The sequence below is a fragment of the Pelophylax lessonae genome (assembly GCF_965119305.1).
Source record: "Pelophylax lessonae genome assembly, chromosome: 2".
NCBI classification, from domain to species: Eukaryota; Metazoa; Chordata; class Amphibia; order Anura; family Ranidae; genus Pelophylax; species Pelophylax lessonae.
This window is the reverse complement of record NC_138769.1, coordinates 722,350,528-722,376,224: the sequence shown is the minus strand read 5'-3', so window position 1 is coordinate 722,376,224 and position 25,697 is coordinate 722,350,528. Positions and strand designations below refer to the sequence as shown.

The 25,697-nt window shown below is 49.3% G+C and overlaps 1 pseudogene across 1 annotated transcript in view; it reads left to right on the top strand.

The window, feature by feature from the left end:
• LOC309548286 (gastrula zinc finger protein XlCGF66.1-like) overlaps positions 1–25,697 on the top strand; it is a 55,780-nt pseudogene that overhangs the window by 6,254 nt on the left and 23,829 nt on the right. Inside the window, exon 3 of the transcript XR_014226166.1 lies at positions 13,261–13,416. The product of XR_014226166.1 is annotated as a gastrula zinc finger protein XlCGF66.1-like (transcript). The remainder of the gene's footprint in view (positions 1–13,260; positions 13,417–25,697) is intronic.

The following is a 25,697-nucleotide window of genomic DNA, read 5'->3' as shown; positions in this document are numbered from 1 at the left end:
TTTCTGCTCCCGCCACAACACCCGGGAACATTGGCGAGAGCCTAAAAGGAACTGCAGCACTAAGATTCCGGCACATTAAGCTGGTTATGCACATGGCAAATTCATTTATTGTATTATTAATTCACTTTCTAGAAATCCCCCGTTTCAGCAAAATTTGTCCTTCAAAATCTAAATCCCTTTTCTGCTTCTCCTTTGAAGAAACAATAAACCCTTAACCACTTCTGGACAGAAGGATTTGCCCCCCTTAATGACCAGGCCATATTTTGCGATTCGGCACGGCATTAATTTAACGGACAATTGCACGGTCGGGCGACGCTGTACCCAAACTAAATTGATGTCCTTTTTTTCCCCACAAATAGAGCTTTCTTTTGGTGGTATTTGATCACCTCTGCGATTTCTATTTTTTTTTTTTTTTTTTCTATAAACAAAAAAAAAAGAACGACAGTTCTGAAACAAAAACAATATTTTTCACATTCTGCTATATAACATCCCAAAAAAAATATGTAAAAATCTAAATTTTTTTTTAACATTTCAGGCCAATTTGTTGTCTTCTACATATTTTTGGTAAAAAAAATTGCAATAAGCGTATTTTGATTGGTTTGTGCAAAAGTTATTGCGTTTATTAACTACGGGAAAGATTTGTGTCATTTTTATTGTTTGTTTTTTTTTCTACTAGTAATGGCGGCGATCAGCGATTTATTTATTTATTTTTTTGTGGGACTGCGACATTGCGGCGGACAGATCGGACCCCTAACTGACATTTTTGACACTTTTGGGGGGGACCAGTGACATTACTGCAGTAATCAGTGCTATAAATATGCACTGTTACTGTAATGCCATTGGCAGGGAAGGAGTTAACCTTATGGGTGATCAAGGGGTTAAACGTGTACCTAGGGGAGTGATTTTAATTGTGGGGGGGCGTGGCTTGTGAAATGACCATAGAGACATGTGATCCTGTATAGAAGGATCACAGGGGCTCTGTGATTTATTCCAGGGAGAAGAACGGCCAGCTGTGTTTACAACAGCTGATTGTTCTCACTCAGCGGGGAGCGATCACGGATGTCAGGCGGCAATCCGAGCCGTCTGCCCCATGCATCAGAGTCCCCGCTGCCGAGTGGGGGCGGGAGTGCGCTGCCGGCGGCGTGTGCTTGCCCCCTAGCTGCAGGCGCGCGACCGACGTATACCTACAGCGGTTTGCGCCTGCCGCATTATAACTTCGGCGGGTGGTCGTAAATAGGTTAAAGGGTAATTCCACTTTCGTGGGGGGGGGGGGGGAATAACAGATAAAGAAAATACAATATAGCATATACAATTGCGACACAAATCATATTGTGATTGGATGTTATTAAAAATTACCTTTCCTTTCCAATCCGCAACCGCTGTAATTTTCTGAAAATGCAATGCAATATGGCCGCCTGGATGTATACTGACCACACCCCAGAAACATCATTTCCCGCTTGTGTGATTGGCTCACCAATTTTCCCTGAAGTCTGCACTAAGATACAAGTCAGATTTCTGGCATCCCCTGCAACAAAAATGTCATTTTTGGTGAGACACTCCCAATAGGAACACGTCTAAAGGGATGTAGGCCCAGCAGATTTCCTCATAAGTGCTCTGCAGCTGCCACAGCTGATAGATAATTATGAAAACACATTCCCACTCAGCACAGGAACAAACAACGAATTCTTCAGAAAAAAACAAAAAGTAGGAATCTGCAACAAAGTTTGTTATAATCCTTGTAATGTACAGAGGTCACTCAGGGGGGAATTTTTTTTTTTTTCCCAACAAAAGTGGAGTTACTCTTTAACCACCTCCCACCCGGGCCATTGTAAATATACGGCCGGGTGGGAGTCTCGTCCTTCTGAATGGACGTTCCGGAACGTCCTTCAGAAGGAGAGAGATCGCGCTGCCGCCGGCACGCGCAGCGGCGCGATCTCAATGTGCCTGTGTCCCTCGGACACACGGCAACATCATTCGACAGGAGGGCCCTGTGATTGGCCCTCCTGATCACATGACGGCTGTGTCCAATCACAGCCGTCATGTAATGTAAATAGAGCCGTTGTAACGGCTTCGATCTCTTCTCCTCCTGACAGATCCTGTCAGTGAGGAGAAGAGAAGAGGATCGGTGCTGCTGCTGGGGTGATCAGTGAGTATTTCTAATTACTCACTGATCACAGGGGGGGGTCTGTGCTGGTAATCAGATGATTGATTACCAGTACAGCCTTGGGGGGGGGGGGGGGGGGAGGGGTGCCACTAAGCCACCAGGGATGCCCACCCATGACCACCAGGGATGCCCACCAGGGCTCAGAGAGCCCCCCAGTGCCCTCCCTATCAGTGTTGCCCACCAGTTCCGTTATTGCCATCTATCAGTGCCGCCCACCAGTGCCCATTACTGCCCACCAGTGCCGCCTATCAGTGCCGATCAGTGCCCCCCATCAGTGCCGATCATTGCCGCCCAACAGTGCCGCCAATCAGTGCCCATCAGTGCCGCCAATCAGTGCCCATCAGTGCTGCCTATCAGTGCCCATCAGCGCTGCCTATCAGTGCCCACCAATGCTGCATATCAGTGCTATCTATCAGTGCCACATATCAGTGCCCATCAGTGCTGCATATCAGTGCTACCTATCAGTGCCACCCCATCAGTGTCTCCTCATCAGTGCCTGTCAGTGCGGCATCATCGGTGCTCATCAGTGCAGGAAAAACATATCTATTTACAAAATTTTATAACCTAAACAAAAAAACTTTTTTTTTATTTCAAACTTTTCAGTCTTTTTTTTATTTGTGCACCAAAAAAGAAAAAACCTGACGGTGATCAAATACCACCAAAAGAAAGCTCTATTTGTGGGGAAAAAATGACACAAATTTGGTTTAGGTACATCGTTGCATGACCGCGCAATTGTCATTCAAATTGCAACAGCGCTAAAAGCTGAAAATTGGTCTGGGAAGGAAGGGGGTTTAAGTGCCCAGTATTGAGGTAGTTAAAAGAGAAGTTTGGGATTTACTACAGTGCTGGTCGCTCGGTTCTCAGAGCTCCCTGAGCAGAGAGCTTGGACACTGTCTGCTATGCCTCCTCTTTGCTCACTGGAACGCGGGGCTGTGGAGGGGGCGGGAGCGGCTGGCTCAGGCTTTTAGCGGCATTGCTGACCCGGTACCAGTCCAGGCATGTGGGCGGATCCTGACAATATGGTTACGATCTTTTCCGATCTTGGGCCGGCTCTGTGGTATCAGCTGACAGCGGGCTGCTGAAAACGGGTCACAGGAGTGCAGAATGAACTGCTTCTCCTTTTTTACCTGCAGAAAAATCAGGTCTCCTTTCCAACCAGATTGGGCTGTGCTGTGTGGAGGAGCTGTGTAATTCTCAGGACTGGGTGGGCAGAAATAGAAATCCTTTTGCAGGTATAGCAGCTCCATATACGGCACACATTATAATACTGATCCTACTGGAGCTGACCCCTTTCAGCAGACAATACAACTGTCACCCTGCCTAAGAGGTCTAATCCAAAGCAAGCAAAGTCCTTTCTTGTATTGACTCCAGAGAGAGAGATATCATTAGTAAGACCTCATCTGGAATATGCAGTTCAGTTTTGGGCTCCAGTTCTTAAAAAGGATATCGAGGAACTGGAGAAAGTGCAGAGAAGGGCAACCAAACTGATAAGAGGCATGGAGGAGCTCAGCTATGAGGAGAGATTAGAGGAACTGAATTTATTCCCTCTTGAGAAGAGGAGATTAGGGGGGGATATGATCAACATGTATAAATACATAAGGGGTCCATATAGTGACCTTGGTGTTGAGTTGTTCACTTTAAGGTCAACACAGAGGACAAGGGGGCACTCTTTAGGTCTAGAGGAAAAGAGATTTAGTCCCCAAATACGGAAAGGTTTCTTCACAGTAAGAGCTGTGTGGAAATGTGGAATAGACTCCCTCCAGAGGTGGTTCTGCACAGCTCAGTAGATTGCTTCAAAAAATACCTGGATTCTTTCCTGGGTGTACATAATATAAATGGGTACTAATATTTCTAGGTAAAGTTGATCCAGGGAATATCCGATTGCCTCTCGGGGGATCAGGAAGGAATTTTTTTTCCCCTGCTGTAGCAAATTGGATCATGCTTTGCTGGGGTTTTTTCACCTTCTTCTGGATCAACAGCGGGTATAGGATTGTGTATATGGGATTGTATGGTTGTGTTTTTTTTTTTTTTTGGTTGAGCCAGATGTCTTTTTTTTCAACCTGACTGACTATGTAACTATGAACACCTCATCTCAATTCCACTGACCACCACCCTCCTTTCTGCCCACCACATACCTTACCCTTCCCCACCTTCTACCCCCACTTCCCCTCTTTCCTTAACCAGTTCTGGACCGGAAGGATTTACCCCCCTTAATGACCAGGCCATTTTGTGCGATTTGGCACTGCGTTATTTTAACGGAAAATTGCGTGGTCGTGCGACGCTGTACTGAAATAAAATTGATGTCCTTTTTTTTCCCCCCCACAAATAGAGCTTTCTTTTGGTGGTATTTGATCACCTGTGCGATTTTTATTTTTTTTTTTTTTTTTTCTTTGCGTTATAAACAAAAAGAGCTACAATTCTGAAAACAATACAGTGTGTGTGTGTGTGTGTGTGTGTGTATATATATATATATATATATATATATATATATATATATATATAATTTCACATTCTGCTATATGACATTCCCCAAAAAAAATAAATAAATAAAAAAATCAAATTTTCATCCTTTTTTTAGGCCAATTTGTTTTCTGCTACAAATTTTTGGTAAAAAAAAAAAAATTGCAATAAGCGTATTTTGATTGGTTTGCGTAAAAGTTATCGCATCTACAAAGTAAACTAGGGGAAAGATTTATTTCATTGTTAGTTTTTTTTTTTTTTTAGTTTTTTTTTTTTTTTACTAGTAGTGGCAGCGATCTGTGATTTTTAGCAACATTGCAGCGGACAGATCGGACCCCTAACTGACATTTTTGACACTTTTGGGGGGACCAGTGACATTACTACAGTAATCAGTGCTAAAACTATGCACTGTTACTGTACTAAGGACACTGGCAGGGAAGGAGTTAACCTAGGGGTGATCAAAGGGTTAAATGTGAGCCTAGGGGAGTGTTTACTAACTGTATTGGGGATGGGCTTGTGAAATGATCATAGAGACCTGTGATCTTATATAGGAGGATCACAGGCGCTCTGTGATCATTCCAGGGAGAAGAACGGTCAGCTGTGTTTACAACAGCAGACCGTCCTTCTCTCTCAGCGGGGAGCGATCGCGGGTGGCCGGCGGCAATCGGAGCCGCTGGCCCTGTGCATTGGCATCCCCGCTGCCTAGTGGGGAAGATAACGTGCCAGCAGCGGCGCACGCTCGCTCGCCCCCCCCCCCCCCAGCACCACAAGTGCGACCGACGAAGTACTACGCCATTTTGCGCAGCTGAGCCAGCCTGCCACAGTACAACTGGAAAGCAGAGAGACTGGCAGGAACACCAGGGATTTTACATAAAGGAAGTAATAGAAAGGGAACAGGATATTTTCTCATACAAGTACTGTACATGGTACAGCAGGGACAGATCAGGAATATGAAATGTTGGGGTAACAAACACTTTAAACCTTATTGCCTACACCACCGCTGTCCTAACCCCTCCTCTGCTAACTCAAACATCCCTACTACAATCTTTAACCCCTCTCTTGATTTTTACGCTGGTCACCCCTGTAGGGGTATCATCCTCTGGTGAGTGCGGGATCAATAGGAGGGGAGCACTAATTGGATTTTATTCGCATCTGTTTGTGGACTTTTATCTGGATAATACTTTTATTTCTCTTACGTCCTCCGACAGTCGCCGCCTCTTCATATTCGTCACTAATGGGGTTATTGACCTTTGCTCCGTAGGAGTAGCTAGGCAACAGAATATATTAATATCAAAGCTTTTAACATATCCCACCCCCAGGGGGTGGTCCCCTCAGTCAATACCTCCCTGCTTCCTGCATACCAACTCAGTTTCATATGCCTAGCTCAGGAGTATGCAGGCTGTTCCTGTGCTGGGGCTCTTAGTCTCAGCTACTTTTCTCTTTTTTGATTTTATTTGAAGTTTTTTCTCTTTCTTTTACTTAGCTGTTTATTTTCAGCGTTAGTTAGTTAGTTTCTTCTGATGAAGATGATCGTGCGGCGCTGGGTCTCAGTCTGGCCACCCTGGATCCCAGGGCTCAGGGCCAGGGGCTTCCCAGCCTGCCATTGAGCGTTCAGCTTAGGTTTTGCCCTGGCACATTGAACGGCCCATCCCTGTTCGCTGCAGGGATGGTATCGGTGAGGTGGCTACCTCACTGGACGCCATTGCGGTTTTGCACCGCAACTCCACTGCGTCATGCTTGCGACACTCCCTGTCCTCAGTACTGCGGTTTGGTCGCTGGAGCAGGCTCCCCACGCCATCCGGACTGGTAAGTGTAACTCTATGTGGGGTCCTGTCTATTTGGGTGTCAGTCTGGGACTGTGTGACCCTGCATGTCTGTGTGGCTGCTGTGCTCCCTGTCAGCTCCTGTGTGAGCTTGCTGCCTGTGTGTGGGCTGTGAAGGGGGGGCTCTCCCGCTCTGCTGGGTGTCATATGAAGCAAGTCAGATTTTAGACATGCTGTGCGGCGATCGCTGCGGCGATCCGCCATTTTTTTGGGGCAAAATTATGGTGGCAGGTCCTGTGAGGTACTGCACAGCGTTTTTGGCGCCAAACGCCGCCATTTTGAGCGGCGATCGATCAGGCCACATGTCAGCACCATGTTCTATTTGCCCAGGGTTTTCCTCAGCCGAGCGGCCATGTTTGTGTAACCTTGTATAGGCTTCATAGGGGCGGTCAGTCTTGCATCACTTCCTTTTGCTCTGGGACAGCGATCGGTGCAGCAGCCTGTGTGATTTCTCCAGGTTTTTATATTTCCTTCTTTCCTGTATACCTTGCCCAGTTTCTTGTCCCTGTGGGGGTCAGTGTATTCAGTGGGTGCGGTGGGCTACGCTCGCCGCGATCTTAAAGGGGCAGTACCCTTTATTTCTTATTTTGCTGGGGCATGGATTCTCAGGATTGCAAGTTTCCTCCCACCTTGGTGGGGGGCCAAGGGGCTGCTGCTTCCCCCGAGGGGGCTGATCTGGCCACTATTGTGGCAAACTTAGCTGCTCAAGTGCAGATGCTGGTGGCTGATCGATCCACAAAACGGCCCAGGGTGTCTATTTCCTCTGATTCAGAGGGTGATGGGGCTGCTGTGGCTGGAGTGCCCTTCTCAGGGTCTCACTCATCCCTAGACCTTGTGGGGTCTGACGGGGAGGTTGAGGTGGAAGGGGTTGATAATTCTCCCCCTGGCTCGTCTGAAGAGCTTGCACTCATGGATGAGTTAGTTGCTTCTATCAAGCAAACGCTGCATTTGCAGGATGAACCATGTCCTCCTGCTTTGATGTCCTCTTATGGGGCGCAGAGGAAACGCAAAACATCGCAGGTTTTTCCTTGCTCTACGGAATTTCAGCGCGCGGTTGATGAGCAATGGCGCAATTTAAAAAAGCCTTTTGCTGTGCCGAGTAGGTTCAAACTGCGTTATCCCTTTACACCAGCTACTGATGAGCGTTGGTGTGTGCCGCCTCAGGTGGATCATGCGGTGGCGATTTTGAATAAATCTACTGCGATCCCTGCTGAGGATACCCCGGTGTTCCGGGACCCGACGGACAGGAGATTGGAATCTCTGGCCCGTCATGCCTATACGGTTGCTGGCTCTATGCTGAAGCCTATTTTTGCTTCCATTATGGCAGCCCAGGCTATTGCGGATTGGACGCAGGTGCTCAAGCGCACTCTGGTGGCTGACTCTGCCCCGCCGACAACTTTGGCTATGGTGGATCAGATTCATCAGGGTGTCATGTATTTGTGTGATGCGGACATGGATTTAGTCCCTTTTGGCTGCGCGTCTTTCTAGTGTGGCGATCTTGAACCGTCGCCTGATATGGCTGAAATGTTGGTCGGTTGACCAATCTTCTCGCAAGACTTTGGCTAATTTGCCCTGCGCGGGATCTCGCCTTTTTGGCGAATCTTTGGATACTCTGATAAAGGGTATTTCTGGGGGTAAGAGCACTCTCTTGCCCCAATCTCACAAGAATAAGTTTGTTCGTGGTAAGAAGAATGCTTCGTTTAGGCCCTCTCAGGGGTCCTTTCGTGCCTTTCGGTCGCACTATATGGGCAAGCCCTTCAAAGGCCAAGGCTCCCAGAAGAAGCCGTGGGCGGGTAAGCAGAAGTCCGGCCAGTCCGGATCCGCTGCCCATAACAATGCGGCCTGAAGGGGCGCCCTCACCCGTTTCTGGGGTGGGGGGACATTTGCTCGCTTTTCTTCAACCCTGGCTGGACCGTGTTCGGGACAGGTGGGTTCAGGAAATCGTTCGATCTGGATACAAGATCGAGTTTCTCTCTCGGCCGGCGGGCAGATTTTTCCCCTCAAACCTTCAGCTGACTCCGGAGCGCTTGCAGGATCTGCACCTGGCGGTGCGGGACCTGCGGGCCCAGGGAGTGGTGGTTCCGGTGCCTCATCGGGACAGATTTCGGGGGTTCTATTCCAATCTGTTCACTGTGCCCAGAAAGGAGGGCAAGGTACGTCCGATTCTGGACTTGAAAGCTCTGAACCGCTTTGTGCGGGTTCGCAAGTTCCGCATGGAATCCCTGCGATCAGTGGTGGCTGCCCTGGTTCCGGGGGAATTCATGGCCTCCATCGACTTGAAGGATGCATACCTTCACATTCCCATTTTCGAGGGTCACCAGAGGAACCTTCGATTTGCCCTTTGGTCTCGCTTCGGCTCCGCGGGTTTTACCAAGGTGCTTGCGCCGGTTCTGGCCTTGCTGAGGGCCCAGGGCATTTCTGTCCTGGGGTATCTGGACGATATCCTGATTCGGTCCGCGACCAGTCAGGGCCTGGTGAACGACCTGTCCATCACGATGCAGACTCTGCAGGAATTCGGCTGGACGATAAATTTTCCAAAATCAACATTGTGTCCGTCGGTTCGTCTTCCCTACCTGGGGATGATCCTGGACTCTGTTCAAGCGAAGGTCTTCCTGCCGGAAGACAAGCTTCGGACACTTCAGTGCGAAGTCAGGTCCCTCAGGGACAATCAGTGCTCGTCCCTCCGGACGTGTATGAGGTGTCTGGGATTGATGGTTTCGGCCTTTGAGGCGATTCCCTTCGCCCAGTTTCACACACGGGAGCTTCAGGCGGAGGTCCTGGCCGTGTGGGACGGGCGTCCGCAATCTCTGGATCTGCGGCTGTCGTTGAGCCATCTCACCTGAAGGGGTCTTTTGTGGTGGCTCCAGTCCCCGGCGGTGTCGGGGGGGCAAGTCCTTTCGTCCTTTGTCGTGGACGGTGATCACCACGGATGCCAGCCTGTCGGGCTGGGGTGGTGTTCTGGGCATTCTGTCCGCCCAGGGAACTTGGTCGGAAGAGGAATCCTCCCTTCCGATCAACATTCTGGAATTGCGAGCGATAAATCTCTGTCTTCTGCGTTGGACGGACAGGCTTCAGGGCCGTCCAGTTCGGGTACAGACGGACAATGCCACAGCGGTGGCCTACATCAACCACCAAGGGGGCACCAGGAGTGCCCAGGCGGCTCGGGAAGTAGCAGACATTCTGTCTTGGGCCGAGACGCACGTCCCGGCGATCTCTGCAGTTCACATTCCGGGGGTGGAAAACTGGCAGGCGGATTATCTGAGCCGCCAGACCCTGGATCAGGGGGAATGGTCCCTTCACCCGGATGTCTTCCAGATGTTGTGCGCGAAGTGGGGTTCCCCAGATGTGGACCTGTTCGCGTCTCGTCTAAACAACAAGGTGGAAAGGTTCGTGGCAAGAACGCGTGATCCTCGGGCAGACGCCTCGGACGCGTTAGTGACGCCCTGGCATCAGTATCGCCTGATGTATGCCTTTCCACCGATTTCAGCTGCTGTCCAGGTTCCTTCGCAGGTTGGCCTCGGAACCGAAAACGGTGATTCTGGTGGCACCGGACTGGCCTCGCCGGTCTTGGTACGCAGACCTCGTGAATCTGGCGGTGGACGCTCCGTAGCGTCTGCCACTTCAAGAAGATCTCCTGTCTCAAGGACCGATATTCCATCCTGCTTTACAGTCGCTGGCTTTAACGGCCTGGCTGTTGAAAGCCAGGTCCTGAAGGATAGGGGTCTTCCCCCGAGGTCATTCCCACTTTGATCAAGGCTAGGAAGGCCTCTTCGGGGAAGATTTACTACCGTACTTGGAAGGCTTACTTTGCCTGGTGTGAGTCCAGGGGGTATTCCCCTCGCTCGTACTCGGTGTCGAGAGTGTTGGCTTTCCTTCAAATGGGCGTGGACCAGCGTTTGGCGTTGGCCACGATTAAGGGTCAGATTTCTGCGCTGGCCGTTCTTTCAACGCCCTGTGGCGTCTGACTCTTTGGTTAGCACCTTTGTTCAAGGGGTGCGACATTTGGTCCCTCCTAGGAGGGAGCCTTTACCTCCATGGGATTTGAACCTTGTTCTGTCCGTGTTGCAACATGCTCCTTTTGAAAATATCAGGGAGATCTCGTTGTCCTTGTTGTCCAAGAAGGTTGCCTTCTTAGTGGCGATCACTTCGGCTCGCAGGGTGTCAGAGCTGGCGGCCTTGTCCTGCAAGTCTCCGTATTTGGTGATTCACTTGGATAAGGTGGTCTTGCGACCTAACCCGTCTTTTCTTCCGAAGAGGATCTCGGAATTTCACCTCAATGAGGATATTGTTCTGCCTTCGCTTTGCGCGAAGCCTAAGCATCCGAAGGAGGTGGCTTTGCATTCCTTGGATGTTGTTAGGGCGATCAGGGTTTACCTGTCATCGACAAAATCCTTTCGCAAGTCGGATTCTCTCTTTGTCCTTCCTGAGGGACCTCTGAAGGGCATGGCGGCGTCGGCTGCTACCATTGCCAAATGGATCAGACAGACCATTGTGCAAGCCTATGCTTTGAAGGGGAAGGTTCCTCCTTTTCCTGTGAAGGCGCACTCTACCAGGTCTCTGAGTACGTCTTGGGCCTATCGTCATCAGGCTTCTGTGGCCCAGGTGTGTTATGCCCCGTACACACGTGCAGATTATCTGCAGACTTTTGTCTGCAGACTTACATTTTCTATGTAGTGCAAGGGCCTGCCGGATTGCATACAAATTGAAAGTGTTTAGGTTTGAGCTCATATTATATGGTTTTGGTAAGTCTGCAGACAAAAGTCTTCAGATAATCTGCACGTGTGTATGGGGCATAAGGCGGCGACTTGGTCGTCCGTTCACACTTTCTCAAAATTTTACAAGGTGGATGTTCAGGCATCGGCAGATGCTTCTTTTGGCCGCAAAGTTCTTAGTGCGGCAGTGCCTTAGGGTCCCTTGTTTGGGTCCTTGGCTGTTGGGGTGTTGTTACCCCTGGGTTACTTGTTTTTTCCTGGGTTGTTGCTTCTGTTGAGCACGTTTTTTCCTGTTACCCAGTTGGTTCTCTTACTTTGGTAAGGTTCCTTTCTCTGATGTGGGTACTGCGTTGCTTTAGGCGTGGCTGCTTTTTTTCCCACCCCTCATGTCTACACTGCTATGGGACGTCCCCATTAGTGACGAATATGAAGAGGCGGCGACTGTCGGAGGACGTAAGAGAAAACGGAATTTTTGTAAAATCTTACCTGTAAAATTCCTTTCTCTGAGTCCTCCGACAGTCGCCGCCCCCGCCCCTCTTTTGGGGTTTGTTTATGTACTCTACTGCTATTCTACTGAAACTGAGTTGGTATGCCGGAAGCAGGGAGGTATTGACTGAGGGGACCACCCCCTGGGGGTGGGATATGTTAAAAGCTTTGATATTAATATATTCTGTTGCCTAGCTACTCCTACGGAGCAAAGGTCAATAACCCCATTAGTGACGAATATGAAGAGGCGGCGACTGTCGGAGGACTCAGAGAAAGGAATTTTACAGGCAAGATTTTACAAAAATTCCGTTATATTGATTGCTACTGATATTTAATGGAATTTTATGGGACTTTGCCTGTGGCTATTTAATATATATATTTTTTTGGACATATTTATTCACCTTGAGCACTCTATATGCACTTTATATGATCACTAATAATTTTAATATATGCATTTTTTATGATCATTATTAATTTTAGTAATTATTTAATTTGCATTGATTACTTTCACTATTGTGCAATTTAACAGCCACATTTGGATTCAGTTTATTTATTATATTTATATTGTGTGTAATTTGTTATCACCAATTAACTTGCATTTATCACTATTCATATTGATAACACACATACAGCGATTATCACCTTTGAGATCACTTGATTATTTAATTATTTATTTATTTCATACACTCTGCACTTAATTTATTCTGGCATTTTATCTCATACTTTATATTTATATTGGATAAACACTGACTTATTAACAGATCTATATACATCTATACCCCTTACCCACTTTTTATTATTATTACTTTTTGGCAGCGCCAATTACCTCCACACCTACTCACATATCGGATATAGCTTTGCTATATTTTGAGGTAGGCTGCAGCCATTTTGCCAAAATACTTTTATCCATAAGCGCGGAAATTTTTCACTCCTACAAAATTCATCCGTTTTTCATCCATTGTCATCATTCATCAGTTTTTCATTCGTTTTCATCCATTTTCATCAGCTTTTCATCCGTTTTTCATGCTTTGTCATCCGTTTTTCATCTATTGTCATCATTCATCAGTTTTTCATCAGTTTTTTATCCTTTTTCATCCGATCCATTGTTTTAACGGTTAAAAAATAGGGCTTTCATCTGTTAAAAAAAAACAAAAAAAAAACAGATGTTGATGGAAGCGGGTGAAAACCGATGTAAATGAATGATCATTCATTTACATCCATTTTTCCATAGGAATGTATTGATGTCCGTTTTTCATCCGTCAATGGATGGATGAAAAACTGACAAATGGACAGCATGTGTGAAGGAGGCCTAAAGGTGAAGAAGTGAATTCTGGATCTCTGTTGATTGTGTATCTGCAGACGAGCTGTGCTGGCACTTTCACCTAAACCCTGACTACGCTGTGGATGGATTGCCAATGTGCTCACCTGAAGCGGCTTTCTCTTCAGTGGTGGTTGTCCACATCAATATGACTGTTCCATATCCATGTTGAAATAAATAAGGAATGCATTTCATCTGTATAGTTTAGCAGTTTTCCCGGAGTTCAGCTTTAATGTAATTTTATTTGTATATGATCTGATGATCCACCTGAACCACTTATCTCCATTTTCTCTATAGGATTACATTGTGGCGAAGAAGACTGATGGTGAATCCAGAGGTGGACCCCTGATGTCTCCAACCCCCGATCATCTGCCTTTCTCTCTGTCACACAATAGAAATGACAAGAAGATTTTACAAATCGCCAACAAGATCACTGAGCTGCTCTCTGGGGAGGTGAGTAGAATCGGGAATTGTGGGGTATTCTCCAATAAGGGTGTCGGTTGAGGTGTTTGGGATGATGACCAAAAACACACCAGAGACAGGAACATCCCCCGAAAAAAACAAATACAGTATCTGCACCATAAAAGAAATAAAAACCGAAACAATTTTATCATATATAGTCACAAAATGTCATACAGTTGTACAACATCCCACAGCTATAACCCAAAGAATTAAAAAAAAACATGACCACAACCCCCCCCCCCCCCCCCCTCAACAAACAAGTGATATTAAGTTTTATGAAAAAGTTCTTCATTACCCAACCCAGGAACCCATTACTACTATTTCAAGTACATGAAGAGTTCTACATAACCCAGCCCAGCCCAGGAACCCACTACTACTATTTCACATACATGAAGAGTTCTACATAACCCAACCCAACCCAGGAACCCATTACTACTATTTCAAGTACATGAAGAGTTCTACATAACCCAGCCCAACCCAACCCAACCAAGGTATTCATTACTACTATTTCAAGTACATGAAGAGTTCTACTTAACCCAACCCAACCCAGGAACCCATTACTACTATTTCAAGTACATGAAGAGTTCTACTTAACCCAACCCAACCCAGGAACCCATTACTACTATTTCAAGTACATGAAGAGTTCTACTTAACCCAACCCAACCCAGGAACCTGTTACTACTATTTCAAGTACATGAAGAGTTCTACATAACCCAACCCAACCCAACCCAGGAACCCATTACTACTATTTCAAGTACATGAAGAGTTCTACATAACCCAACCCAGGAACCCATTACTACTATTTCAAGTACATGAAGAGTTCTACATAACCCAGCCCAGCCCGAGGAACCCACTACAGTAATCCCCCGCTACATCGCGGTTCAGTTTTTGCGGTCCCGGTAATTCGCGTTTTTTTTTGTAATGTTATTTTACTATATAAATCATTAAAAATGAAAGATTTTTGTGTTTTTCATAGCTCTTGCTCTGTCTCTAAGTATCTTTTATGTGTTTAAATGAGTTTCTATTGTTTTAAAAGTGTGTTTAAAGACCTTAAAATGCTTCTACACGTACAGTGACAGTAAAAAAACATGCCTACAATGCATTTTAATAGGGTTTTTCTATTTCGCGGAATTTCACTTTTCGCGGCTGGGTCCGGAACGTAACCCCCGCAATGGAGGGGGGTTTACTGTACTACTATTTCACGTACATGAAGAGTTCTACTTAACCCAACCCAACCCAGGAACCCATTACTACTCTTTCAAGTACATGAAAAGTTCTACATAACCCAGCCCAACCCAACCCAGGAACCCATTACTACTCTTTCAAGTACATGAAGAGTTCTACTTAACCCAACCCAACCCAGGAACCCATTAATACTATTTCAAGTACATGAAGAGTTCTACATAACCCAACCCAACCCAGGAACCCATTACTACTATTTCAAGTACATGAAGAGTTCTACATAACCCAACCCAGGAACCCACTACTACTATTTCAAGTACATGAAGAGTTCTACTTAACCCAGGCCAACCCAACCAAGGTATCCATTACTACTATTTCAAGTACATGAAGAGTTCTACATAACCCAACCCAGGAACCCACTACTACTATTTCAAGTACATGAAGAGTTCTACATAACCCAGGCCAACTCAACCAAGGTATCCATTACTACTATTTCAAGAACATGAATAGTTCTACATAACCCAACCTTGGAACCCACTACTACTATTTCAATCACATGAAGACTTCTACATAACCCAACCCATGAACCCATTACTACTATTTCAAGTACATGAAGAGTGGATACAAAGAAAAAGTATACAAAAATCGAGCATTGTTCCTCAAAAATATTGAGCCTATAAAATCCAGAGAGGGGTGATGTATCCCAGATCCGTGCTGAATGATGGAAGATAACATGGGGAGTGATGACAGAAGATGTTGTACATGTATTGTGCTTCATCAGGAGGGAGGTCCGGATGATAGTGAATGGTGACTGTACTGTTTTGCTTGGCAGGTTCTGGAAAAGTATCAGGGTGTTGCGGTCTTTTTCTCCTTTCAGGAAATGGAGTATTTAGAAGGGCACAATGATCTCTACAAGGACGCCATGATGGACAGCCAACCGCTGATCGGCTCGGAAGGTGAGAAGATGTGAGGTTTTTTTTTTTTTTAAAGAGTAACTCCACTTTTGTTGTCGGGCGGTCGGCAACCAGTTAATAAAGCCTGATATTGAGGATAATGCGCTAGGCAGGTGTGCCCAACACAGCCAACTCTGTGAATGTCATTGAGTGGCCCGGCCAGAGCCCAGACTTGAACCTGATTTGAATATCTCTGGAGAGATCTGAAAATGGCTGTGCACCGACACTCCCCATCCAACCTGATGGAGCTTTAGAGGTCCTGCAAAGAAGAATGGGGGAAACTGCCCAAAAATAGGTGTGCCAAGCTTGTAGTATCATACTCAAAAATACTTGAGGCTGTAATTGGTGCCAAAGGTGCTTCACCAAAGTATTGAGCAAAGGCTGTGATACTTATGTACATGGGGTTTTTTTTTTTTTTTGTCTTTTATTTTTGATAAATTTGCAAAGATTTCAATCAAACTTCTTTCACGTTGTCATTATGGGGGATCGTTTGTAGAATTTAGAGGAAAATAAGGAATTTAGTCCATTTTGGAATAAGGCTGTAACTTAACAAAATGTGGAAAAAGTGAAGCAGTGTGTAAAATCTAGTGCAGCTCTGCATAGTAACCACCAATCAGCTTCTAGGCTTTATTGTAAAAGTTTAATTGAGCAAGCTGAAGTAAGAAGCTGATTGGCTACCATGCACAGCTGCACCTGATTTTGCACTCTCCAGTTTTAGTAAATTAACACCTATGTGTGTGTAAAAACGCATCATGAGTTAAATGACATATATGATCAAAAGTTTGTGGACACCTGACCATCACACCCATATGAACTTGTAGGACATCCTATTCCAATTCCATGGTCAATGTTATGGAGTCCACTTTTGCAGCTATACCCGCCCCCACTGTTTTGGGAAGCCTTTCCATAAGTTTGTAGGGTGTCTGTGAGAATTTGTGGCTATTAACCACGTCTGGACCGGAAGGATTTGCCCACTTAATGACCAGCCCATTTTTTGCAATTCGGCATTGCGTTAATTTAACGGAAAATTGCGCGGTCGTGCGACACTGTAACCAAATAAAATTGATGTCCTTTTTTTCACTGTGCAATTTTTATTTTTTGCGCTATAAACAAAAAAAGGGCAACAATTCTGGAAAAAAAAAAACAATGTTTTTTCCCTTTCTGCTATATAACATTCCAAAGTTTCCATCATTTTAGGCCAATTTGTATTCTGCTACATATTTTTGGTAAAAAAATCGCAATAAGCGTATTTTGATTGGTTTGCGCAAAAGTTATCGCGTCTACAAACTAGGGGAAAAATGTATGTTATTTATTTACTATTTACATTGCGGCGGACAGATCGGACCCCTAACTGACATTTTTTACACTTTTTTTGGGGGGACCAGTGACATTACTACAGTAATCAGTGCTAAAAATATGCACTGTTACTGTAATAATGACACTGGCAGGGAAGGGGTTAACCTAGGGGGTGATCAAAGGGTTAAATATGAGCCTAGGGGCGTGTTTCTAACTGTGGGTGGAGGGGCTTGGGAAATGATCATAGGACACCTGTGATCCTATATAGAAGGATCACAGGCGCTCTGTAATCTTTTCAGAGAGAAGAACGATCAGATGTGTTTACAACAGCTGACCATTCTTCTCTCTCAGCGGGGAGCGATCGCGGGTGCCCGGCAGCAATTGTGGCCGCCAGCCCAGTGCATTGGCATCCCCGCCGCCCAGTAGGGGCGGAAGCCGTCCAGCACCAGGCGCGCGACCGACGTAGGGCTACGTCGGTTCGCGCAGGAGGGCCAGCCTATCGCAGTAAATGTGCGGTGGGCGGTCCGGAAGCAGTTAAGTTAAAAGAACATTTGTGGGGTCAGGTACGGATGTTGGATGAGAAGATCTGGTTCAGAATCCAAGTAATCCTGAAGGTGCTCCAATAGGGTAGAGGTCAGGGCTCTGTTCAGACCACTCAAGTCCTTCCACACCAAACTCCTCAAACCATGTCTTTATGGAGCTGGCTTTGTACATGGGGCACAATCCTTCTGGAAGAGCACAATTCTCTGAATGTTAAGGTATGGTGGAGTATTAACAGTACCCTTCACTTGGAGACATCTGAGCTCAATCGTCTGGAAGGGTACATTTGAACACATACATTTGGCCATTTAGTGTAAATGGCTATAGCTAGTTGGCTCCTAACTCCCATCCTCCATAATTGTTCTGGCTCGGTACCTCACGAAGAAGCAAGGATCAAAATGACACCAACACCTTGAAAATTAACAAATTGTCAATGGCAGTTTCCATTTCTTACCCCCACGGGTGCAGCTTAAGGGAGGTTCCTCACCTCACCATCCCTCCTTCCTATCCAACTATTTCCCTCCATCCCTCCATCCTATCCTACTATTTCCCTCCATCCCTCCATCCTATCCAACTATTTGCCTCCATCCTATCCAACTATTTGCCTCCATCCTATCCAACTATTTCCCTCTATCCCTCCATCCTATCCAACTATTTTCCTCCATCCTATCCAACTATTTTCCTCCATCCCTCCATCCTATCCAACTATTTCCCTCCATCCCTCCATCCTATCCAACTATTTCCCTCCATCCCTCCATCCTATCCAACTATTTCCCTCCATCCCTCCATCCTATCCAACTATTTGTTCTTTATTGCACAATGAAAATAAATTGCCACAGAACCCCCCACTAAGGAAGAAACCAATAGGGAACCAGGTTCTGTGTGAAATATTGACACAAGTCCTCTGTGTCATAATTGAGGAGATAAAAATTGTTCCGTTAATATCTGAATTGCCTTCATGTCAGAGTAGCTTTGTGTGTTTCCTACAGGTGACAATGGTGGAAGGAATCCAGCAGAAAGCTGTGGGAGAGTCCTCTGCTCTCAAGACCAGGGGCGTTGCTAGGTGGGAAAAAGACCAGGGGCTTCAGCCCGAAGGTAAATTTGATAACCCCACCCACATTTTAAAGAAAGTCCCACCAAGCTCCTCCCACATTTAAAAGCAACCACCCAATGCCCCCCTCAGTCAAGGTATGGTATGGAGAGGAGTACAGGGGGTCAGACATGGAGAGGAGAGGGGAGGGGAGGAGAGGGTCAGACATGGAGAGGAGAGGAGAAGGGAGGAGAGGGTCAGACATGGAGAGGAGAGGAGAAGGGAGGAGAGGGTCAGACATGGAGAGGAGAGGGTCAGACATGGTGAGGAGAGGAGAAGGGAGGAGAGGGTCAGACATGGAGAGGAGAGGAGAGGGTCAGACATGGAGAGGAGAGGAGAGGAGAGGAGAAGGGAAGAGAGGGTCAGACATGGAGAGGAGAGGAGAAGGGAGGAGAGGGTCAGACATGGAGAGGAGAGGGTCAGACATGGAGAGGAGAGGAGAGGGTCAGACATGGAGAGGAGACGAGAGGGTCAGACATGGAGAGGAGACGAGAGGGTCAGACATGGAGAGGAGACGAGAGGGTCAGACATGGAGAGGAGACGAGAGGGTCAGACATGGAGAGGAGACGAGAGGGTCAGACATGGAGAGGAGACGAGAGGGTCAGACATGGAGAGGAGACGAGAGGGTCAGACATGGAGAGGAGACGAGAGGGTCAGACATGGAGAGGAGACGAGAGGGTCAGACATGGAGAGGAGACGAGAGGGTCAGACATGGAGAGGAGACGAGAGGGTCAGACATGGAGAGGAGACGAGAGGGTCAGACATGGAGAGGAGACGAGAGGATCAGACATGGAGAGGAGACGAGAGGATCAGACATGGAGAGGAGACGAGAGGATCAGACATGGAGAGGAGAGGAGAAGGGAGGAGAGGGTCAGACATGGAGAGGAGAGGGTCAGACATGGAGAGGAGAGGAGAAGGGAGGAGAGGGTCAGACATGGAGAGGAGAGGAGAAGGAAGGAGAGGGTCAGACATGGAGAGGAGAGGGTCAGACATGGAGAGGAGAGGAGAAGGGAGGAGAGGGTCAGACATGGAGAGGAGAGGGTCAGACATGGTGAGGAGAGGAGAAGGGAGGAGAGGGTCAGACATGGAGAGGAGAGGGTCAGACATGGAGAGGAGAGGAGAGGGTCAGACATGGAGAGGAGAGGAGAGGAGAAGGGAAGAGAGGGTCAGACATGGAGAGGAGACGAGAAGATCAGACATGGAGAGGAGACGAGAGGATCAGACATGGAGAGGAGAGGAGAAGGGAGGAGAGGGTCAGACATGGAGAGGAGAGGGTCAGACATGGAGAGGAGAGGAGAAGGGAGGAGAGGGTCAGACATGGAGAGGAGAGGAGAAGGAAGGAGAGGGTCAGACATGGAGAGGAGAGGGTCAGACATGGAGAGGAGAGGAGAAGGGAGGAGAGGGTCAGACATGGAGAGGAGAGGGTCAGACATGGTGAGGAGAGGAGAAGGGAGGAGAGGGTCAGACATGGAGAGGAGAGGGTCAGACATGGAGAGGAGAGGAGAGGGTCAGACATGGAGAGGAGAGGAGAGGAGAAGGGAAGAGAGGGTCAGACATGGAGAGGAGAGGAGAAGGGAGGAGAGGGTCAGACATGGAGAGGAGAGGGTCAGACATGGAGAGGAGAGGAGAGGGTCAGACATGGAGAGGAGAGGAGAGGGTCAGACATGGAGAGGAGACGAGAGGGTCAGACATGGAGAGGAGACGAGAGGGTCAGACATGGAGAGGAGACGAGAGGGTCAGACATGGAGAGGAGACGAGAGGGTCAGACATGGAGAGGAGACGAGAGGGTCAGACATGGAGAGGAGACGAGAGGGTCAGACATGGAGAGGAGACGAGAGGGTCAGACATGGAGAGGAGACGAGAGGGTCAGACATGGAGAGGAGACGAGAGGATCAGACATGGAGAGGAGACGAGAGGATCAGACATGGAGAGGAGAGGAGAAGGGAGGAGAGGGTCAGACATGGAGAGGAGAGGGTCAGACATGGAGAGGAGAAGGGAGGAGAGGGTCAGACATGGAGAGGAGAGGAGAAGGAAGGAGAGGGTCAGACATGGAGAGGAGAGGGTCAGACATGGAGAGGAGAAGGGAGGAGAGGGTCAGACATGGAAAGGAGAGGGTCAGACATGGAGAGGAGAGGAGAGGGTCAGACATGGAGAGGAGAGGAGAAGGGAGGAGAGGGTCAGACATGGAGAGGAGAGGGTCAGACATGGAGAGGAGAGGAGAAGGGAGGAGAGGGTCAGACATGGAGAAGAGAGGGTCAGACATGGAGAGGAGAGGAGAGGGTCAGACATGGAGAGGAGAGGGTCAGACATGGAGAGGAGAGGAGAAGGGAAGAGAGGGTCAGACATGGAGAGGAGAGGAGAAGTGAGGAGAGGGTCAGACGAGGAGAGGGTCAGACATGGAGAGGAGAGGAGAGGGTCAGACATGGAGAGGAGAGGAGAAGGGAGGAGAGGGTCAGACATGGAGAGGAGAGGGTCAGACATGGAGAGGAGAGGAGAAGGGAGGAGAGGGTCAGACATGGAGAGGAGAGGAGAGGGTCAGACATGGAGAGGAGAGGAGAGGAGAGGGTCAGACATGGAGAGGAGAGGAGAAGGGAAGAGAGGGTCAGACATGGAGAGGAGAAGGGAGGAGAGGGTCAGACATGGAGAGGAGAGGAGAAGAGAAGGGAGGAGAGGGTCAGACATGGAGAGGAGAAGAGAAGGGAGGAGAGGGTCAGACATGGAGAGGAGAGGGTCAGACATGGAGAGGAGAGGGTCAGACATGGAGAGGAGAGGAGAAGGGAGGAGAGGGTCAGACATGGAGAGGAGAGGAGAGGGTCAGACATGGAGAGGAGAGGAGAGGGTCAGACATGGAGAGGAGAGGAGAGGAGAGGAGAGGAGAAGGGAAGAGAGGGTCAGACATGGAGAGGAGAGGAGAAGGGAGGAGAGGGTCAGACATGGAGAGGAGAGGAGAGGAGAAGAGAAGGGAGGAGAGGGTCAGACATGGAGAAGGTAGGAGAGGGTCAGACATGGAGAGGAGAGGAGAGGAGAAGAGAAGGGAGGAGAGGGTCAGACATGGAGAGGAGAAGGGAGGAGAGGGTCAGACATGGAGAGGAGAGGGTCAGACATGGAGAGGAGAAGGGAAGAGAGGGTCAGACATGGAGAGGAGAGGAGAAGGGAGGAGAGGGTCAGACATGGAGAGGAGAGGGTCAGACATGGAGAGGAGAAGGGAGGAGAGGGTCAGACATGGAGAGGAGAGGGTCAGACATGGAGAGGAGAGGAGAAGGGAGGAGAGGGTCAGACATGGAGAGGAGAGGAGAAGGAAGGAGAGGGTCAGACATGGAGAGGAGAGGGTCAGACATGGAGAGGAGAAGGGAGGAGAGGGTCAGACATGGAAAGGAGAGGGTCAGACATGGAGAGGAGAGGAGAGGGTCAGACATGGAGAGGAGAGGAGAAGGGAGGAGAGGGTCAGACATGGAGAGGAGAGGGTCAGACATGGAGAGGAGAGGAGAAGGGAGGAGAGGGTCAGACATGGAGAAGAGAGGGTCAGACATGGAGAAGAGAGGGTCAGACATGGAGAGGAGAGGAGAGGGTCAGACATGGAGAGGAGAGGGTCAGACATGGAGAGGAGAGGAGAAGGGAAGAGAGGGTCAGACATGGAGAGGAGAGGAGAAGTGAGGAGAGGGTCAGACGAGGAGAGGAGAGGGTCAGACATGGAGAGGAGAGGAGAGGGTCAGACATGGAGAGGAGAGGAGAAGGGAGGAGAGGGTCAGACATGGAGAGGAGAGGGTCAGACATGGAGAGGAGAGGAGAAGGGAGGAGAGGGTCAGACATGGAGAGGAGAGGGTCAGACATGGAGAGGAGAGGAGAGGGTCAGACATGGAGAGGAGAGGAGAGGGTCAGACATGGAGAGGAGAGGAGAGGAGAGGAGAAGGGAAGAGAGGGTCAGACATGGAGAGGAGAAGGGAGGAGAGGGTCAGACATGGAGAGGAGAGGAGAAGAGAAGGGAGGAGAGGGTCAGACATGGAGAAGGGAGGAGAGGGTCAGACATGGAGAGGAGAGGAGAGGAGAAGAGAAGGGAGGAGAGGGTCAGACATGGAGAGGAGAGGAGAAGGGAGGAGAGGGTCAGACATGGAGAGGAGAGGGTCAGACATGGAGAGGAGAAGGGAAGAGAGGGTCAGACATGGAGAGGAGAGGAGAAGGGAGGAGAGGGTCAGACATGGAGAGGAGAGGGTCAGACATGGAGAGGAGAAGGGAGGAGAGGGTCAGACATGGAGAGGAGAGGGTCAGACATGGAGAGGAGAGGAGAAGGGAGGAGAGGGTCAGACATGGAGAGGAGAGGGTCAGACATGGAGAGGAGAGGGTCAGACATGGAGAGGAGAAGGGAGGAGAGGGTCAGACATGGAAAGGAGAGGGTCAGACATGGAGAGGAGAGGAGAGGGTCAGACATGGAGAGGAGAGGAGAAGGGAGGAGAGGGTCAGACATGGAGAGGAGAGGGTCAGACATGGAGAGGAGAGGAGAAGGGAGGAGAGGGTCAGACATGGAGAGGAGAGGAGAGGGTCAGACATGGAGAGGAGAGGAGAGGGTCAGACATGGAGAGGAGAGGAGAGGAGAGGAGAGGAGAAGGGAAGAGAGGGTCAGACATGGAGAGGAGAGGAGAAGGGAGGAGAGGGTCAGACATGGAGAGGAGAGGAGAGGAGAAGAGAAGGGAGGAGAGGGTCAGACATGGAGAAGGTAGGAGAGGGTCAGACATGGAGAGGAGAGGAGAGGAGAAGAGAAGGGAGGAGAGGGTCAGACATGGAGAGGAGAAGGGAGGAGAGGGTCAGACATGGAGAGGAGAGGGTCAGACATGGAGAGGAGAAGGGAAGAGAGGGTCAGACATGGAGAGGAGAGGAGAAGGGAGGAGAGGGTCAGACATGGAGAGGAGAGGGTCAGACATGGAGAGGAGAAGGGAGGAGAGGGTCAGACATGGAGAGGAGAGGAGAAGGGAGGAGAGGGTCAGACATGGAGAGGAGAGGAGAAGGAAGGAGAGGGTCAGACATGGAGAGGAGAGGGTCAGACATGGAGAGGAGAAGGGAGGAGAGGGTCAGACATGGAAAGGAGAGGGTCAGACATGGAGAGGAGAGGAGAGGGTCAGACATGGAGAGGAGAGGAGAAGGGAGGAGAGGGTCAGACATGGAGAGGAGAGGGTCAGACATGGAGAGGAGAGGAGAAGGGAGGAGAGGGTCAGACATGGAGAAGAGAGGGTCAGACATGGAGAAGAGAGGGTCAGACATGGAGAGGAGAGGAGAGGGTCAGACATGGAGAGGAGAGGGTCAGACATGGAGAGGAGAGGAGAAGGGAAGAGAGGGTCAGACATGGAGAGGAGAGGAGAAGTGAGGAGAGGGTCAGACGAGGAGAGGAGAGGGTCAGACATGGAGAGGAGAGGAGAGGGTCAGACATGGAGAGGAGAGGAGAAGGGAGGAGAGGGTCAGACATGGAGAGGAGAGGGTCAGACATGGAGAGGAGAGGAGAAGGGAGGAGAGGGTCAGACATGGAGAGGAGAGGGTCAGACATGGAGAGGAGAGGAGAGGGTCAGACATGGAGAGGAGAGGAGAGGGTCAGACATGGAGAGGAGAGGAGAGGAGAAGGGAAGAGAGGGTCAGACATGGAGAGGAGAAGGGAGGAGAGGGTCAGACATGGAGAGGAGAGGAGAAGAGAAGGGAGGAGAGGGTCAGACATGGAGAAGGGAGGAGAGGGTCAGACATGGAGAGGAGAGGAGAGGAGAAGAGAAGGGAGGAGAGGGTCAGACATGGAGAGGAGAGGAGAAGGGAGGAGAGGGTCAGACATGGAGAGGAGAGGGTCAGACATGGAGAGGAGAAGGGAAGAGAGGGTCAGACATGGAGAGGAGAGGAGAAGGGAGGAGAGGGTCAGACATGGAGAGGAGAGGGTCAGACATGGAGAGGAGAAGGGAGGAGAGGGTCAGACATGGAGAGGAGAGGGTCAGACATGGAGAGGAGAGGAGAAGGGAGGAGAGGGTCAGACATGGAGAGGAGAGGGTCAGACATGGAGAGGAGAGGGTCAGACATGGAGAGGAGAAGGGAGGAGAGGGTCAGACATGGAAAGGAGAGGGTCAGACATGGAGAGGAGAGGAGAGGGTCAGACATGGAGAGGAGAGGAGAAGGGAGGAGAGGGTCAGACATGGAGAGGAGAGGGTCAGACATGGAGAGGAGAGGAGAAGGGAGGAGAGGGTCAGACATGGAGAAGAGAGGGTCAGACATGGAGAGGAGAGGAGAGGGTCAGACATGGAGAGGAGAGGAGAGGGTCAGACATGGAGAGGAGAGGGTCAGACATGGAGAGGAGAGGAGAAGTGAGGAGAGGGTCAGACGAGGAGAGGAGAGGGTCAGACATGGAGAGGAGAGGAGAGGGTCAGACATGGAGAGGAGAGGAGAAGGGAGGAGAGGGTCAGACATGGAGAGGAGAAGGGAGGAGAGGGTCAGACATGGAGAGGAGAGGGTCAGACATGGAGAGGAGAGGAGAAGGGAGGAGAGGGTCAGACATGGAGAGGAGAGGAGAAGGAAGGAGAGGGTCAGACATGGAGAGGAGAGGGTCAGACATGGAGAGGAGAAGGGAGGAGAGGGTCAGACATGGAAAGGAGAGGGTCAGACATGGAGAGGAGAGGGTCAGACATGGAGAGGAGAGGAGAAGGGAGGAGAGGGTCAGACATGGAGAGGAGAGGGTCAGACATGGAGAGGAGAGGAGAAGGGAGGAGAGGGTCAGACATGGAGAAGAGAGGGTCAGACATGGAGAAGAGAGGGTCAGACATGGAGAGGAGAGGAGAGGGTCAGACATGGAGAGGAGAGGGTCAGACATGGAGAGGAGAGGAGAAGGGAAGAGAGGGTCAGACATGGAGAGGAGAGGAGAAGTGAGGAGAGGGTCAGACGAGGAGAGGGTCAGACATGGAGAGGAGAGGAGAGGGTCAGACATGGAGAGGAGAGGAGAAGGGAGGAGAGGGTCAGACATGGAGAGGAGAGGGTCAGACATGGAGAGGAGAGGAGAAGGGAGGAGAGGGTCAGACATGGAGAGGAGAGGAGAGGGTCAGACATGGAGAGGAGAGGAGAGGGTCAGACATGGAGAGGAGAGGAGAGGGTCAGACATGGAGAGGAGAGGAGAGGAGAGGAGAAGGGAAGAGAGGGTCAGACATGGAGAGGAGAAGGGAGGAGAGGGTCAGACATGGAGAGGAGAGGAGAAGAGA